Here is a 3,868-nt window from a genome sequence, read left to right as displayed (position 1 = left end):
AAATCTTCAAATATGAATTCATATCCGTTAGCACTCGCGGATTGGACGAATTTTGTGCGGCACTGGCACACACCCAATCACGGATCAATATTATAACGCGCGCCAATGGCGCGCGAGCTACATGGATCACGCGATCGCTAGTCAGGCGCACCCCCCCCCCCCCCCACCCGCCACGAACCTGTACCTATGCGCTGCGCAGTTCATGACTTCACATCAAAATGGCGCTCGCTCACTCGCTGTGCGTAGAACGTAGTACTTGTGTAAACGTGTAAATAAATTGGAGATAGCATACAAGAAAACAGGTAAATATAAGTATTAGATATACCTTTACTTTCTTGCATCGAATATCTAGTGAAATCTGCATTAGACCTCAAAACGTTATGTACTTCCAGAAAGGGTTCGCGGTTCAACTTTTTTCTAACGGTTTCCTCGGCGTCCTTTACAAAGTCCAGTTGATATCGTGTCCTGTCCACGTCCAGGGTGGATCAGACCTGATCTACAAAATCTTGGAGCAGCCGCTTTCGTCGTATGCCATTAAAAAAATGTAAGTATTTATTAGCTAAGTACATCTAAATTTAAAACGATATTAGTACATGCTTGATTGTGTAGGTTAATTAAATAGTCACCTACACTAATAAATTGTGTTATTCTTTTACAGTAAAACATGCCCGTTATTAAAATTTGGTCAGTAGACCAAACAATCAAGAAAGCTGTTCCAATAATGGACCCAACTTTAAAAAATATCATTGAAAAAGGTGAGTAAATCTAAATTAATTTGACTTTTCGTAATGAAATATTTTTTGTGTAATTGTAGAATGTAGTGTATTGTAGAATAGACTATAATTGGATACCTACTGTTAAGCATTAATGTGCTGACTCAAACCACATTTATTTTGCAGTATGATGTCAATTTAAAAATTTGACGCTTGAAGTTGACAAGATAGAGCTGATGCTGAACCCTGGCTGTACCTAGTGGAACTCAGGTTTGGTGCAACATAGGCCCACGCTATTTTGATCATCCGTCACATAGAGGGAGAGCAATACCCAAGATATAATTCATAATCCATTTTCTTCCAGATGAGGTACCATCCTAAATATAGTAGTTCCATTTACTAATCTTATTAACTTTTTCTTTTCCAGGAACCATTAACCAGGGTTCAAGTTGCAGAGCTATCCGAAATAGCTGCGCCTAACATTGTATTTTTAGGTGAGACTTAATTATTATTACAATGATAAAATGCCTTACCTGCGAAGCATAACACTGTATGTTTCATATAATTTATAATTAATCATAATATAATCTATATGAAACATACAGTGTTAAAACGTAAATGTATTGAATAAACCTGTGGCCCTAGTGAAAAAGGGTACAAGTGTCGCGCAGCTTAGTTGTAAAAGGGGCATGGAACTTACACCCTTTTAAAACTGCGCTGCCCGAGACTTGTACCCTTACTCACTAGTAGTGCCACTTAACGTAATACGATAAATTATCTTATTTGAGGAGGAAGTATTAAATTTGGGGGCCTATTATATTACCTGTTTTAACCATTATGTTTTTTGTCCACAGATAATGAAAATATAATTATATTACTTGCTGGTAGAAAAAACGATTGTTAGCGAAACTGAGATTCTGCCTACGTCGTTACAACTATTGATGGCGGCTTACTGCAACTTGAATATGGAATGTCCAGTGGACTGTCAAAACACATTAGAATTTATACAAAGGTATATTTTTCAAATAAATCCTAAAGAAGGAAGTCATAAGTAATAGTTTTTGATTTTTAAAAAGCGTTTTTCAATTAAAAGACATGTCAAGATCGCTTAACTTCTTGCAAGTTCTTTCTAATGCTAAAAAAACTAACTATAATTAATGTCAGTAACAAACATTTTCAGACAATTCGTTACTTGAAATGGTATAGGTTTCACGCATTAGATTCACATAGGCCTTATTAACCGAAACTTTTATAAGACTAATTCATAAGAAGTACTTATGTACATAAGATATAATTTATAGTGTCGTATATGTCTTCTACTTTTTGTACTCTGTCACAGAATAAATAATAATAATATGCACGTAGACGTGTATATACGCGTGTGCTCTATAATTTTAGTGTGTGAAAATCAATAAATTTATTTCTTTGTATTTTTGTTTTTTATTAAATAACCTCCAAACTGTAAATTGCTTGTTGTTTGTATATTATGACTGATAAAATTAGTTCGTTTTACATGTTATTAGGCGATATTTCCTAGAGAATTCAATACAAATTTTGTACATTTACATGCTATCGATAATTCTCAGGATTTTGCTATTAGCAAGTTGGTATTTGTTTTCTCATGTACTTTAATAAATACAGTCTGCAGACAGGCTGCATTAATTAAAATACATAAGAAAAAAAACTAACGTATGGTTAATAACTAAATCTGGAGAATTACCGTAAATGTACAGAATTTGTATTGAATTTTACAGAAAAATATCCCCTAATAACATGAAATATTACCTAATTTTACAGGTAATAATACACAAACAACAAGTAATTTTACCTTGCCCATATTTAAAATCACAGTTTTCTTATGTAAAAATACATAAATTGTATCAGTAATATTACCGAATAAAATGGAAAAATACTTAAAAATCATTAAAAATACATAAAGTTTGTGGTAAAATCACATACGCAAACTGTAATAAAACACAATAATTTTGTAATATTACTGAATAAAAAGTAAATATACTTAAAAAAACATTAATAATAAATAAAGTTTGTGTAATTTTACAGACGAAATCTGTAACAAAATACATAATAATTCGGTAATATTCCCGAATAAAAGGGAAAAATACTTAAAAAAATCATTAATAATACATGTACTTTGTGTAAATTCACATACGAAATCTGTAATAAAACACATATTACTTCTGTGATATTACCAAATACAATGTAAATATACATAAAGTATCATTAATAATACAAAAACTTAATGTATTTTTACATACGAAATCTGTAACAAAACACATAATAATTGTGTAATGTTACCGAATAAAAAGTAAAAATACTCAAAAAACATTAATAATACATTAAGTTGGTGTAATTTTACACATGAAATCTGTAACAAAATACATAATAATTCGGTAATATTACTGAATAAAATGTAATCATACATAAAAATCATTACTAATACACAAACTTTATGTATTTATACATACGAAATTTGTAACAAAACATACAATTACCCTGTAATATTACCGAAAAAAATGTAAAAGTACGTAAGTGAAATTTTACGGATATGTAAAATTACATAAATGAGATTTTACAGATTATGTAAAATTACATAAGTGAGATTTTTACATATCTGACAGTATGATTATGTAAAATTACATAAATGTAATTTTACATAACCGTCAATTTGTTTGATTATGTAAAATTACATAAATGTAAAATTACATAATAATGAAATCAGGTCGATATGTAAAATTACATACGCCTTGTAAAATTACATAATTATGTAAAAATACAGAAAAGTTAGGGCAACGAAAGTTGCCCTAAAATTATGTAAAATTCCCTGAATATTTTTAACAGTGCATGGCATCCCTGGAATTGCAAGCGGCTGGGTATAGCCACTTGATTCTCCTAAAGCCCGATGACGTCATATCTTTGAAACGATTTTTTATAAACTTCAAATTACATATAACATATATTAATGACACAACCTCACGCAGATAGGCCGCAGTATCCGCTTACCGCACAGCCACACTTAAAAAAAGAAGACTGCACCCACCTCAATCTTAAGGTAGGAGTTCTCCCCTTTGTGAGACCTCGTGCGACGGCGTCATTCCTAATTTATGCGCGGTCGTGCCGCCGCGGGCTCACCGCGT

At 31.8% G+C, this 3,868-nt stretch overlaps 1 long non-coding RNA gene across 2 annotated transcripts; it reads left to right on the top strand.

Moving 5' to 3' along the window:
• Positions 1-207: 207 nt before the first annotated feature.
• Positions 208-1,717, top strand: LOC134669829 (uncharacterized). Of its 2 annotated transcripts, XR_010098989.1 has the most exons (5): positions 208-302; positions 393-544; positions 659-755; positions 900-1,207; positions 1,568-1,717. It is a non-coding gene; the product is annotated as an uncharacterized LOC134669829 (long non-coding RNA). The 2 variants fall into 2 exon arrangements; XR_010098988.1 differs by having other exon boundaries at positions 659-1,207; positions 1,568-1,713.
• The last annotated feature ends 2,151 nt before the right edge of the window (positions 1,718-3,868 follow it).

This window comes from Cydia fagiglandana, chromosome 13 (genome assembly GCF_963556715.1).
Source record: "Cydia fagiglandana chromosome 13, ilCydFagi1.1, whole genome shotgun sequence".
Classification (NCBI taxonomy): domain Eukaryota; kingdom Metazoa; phylum Arthropoda; class Insecta; order Lepidoptera; family Tortricidae; genus Cydia; species Cydia fagiglandana.
The sequence above is the reverse complement of the archived record's forward strand: the minus strand, read 5'-3'. Positions and strand labels throughout refer to the sequence as shown.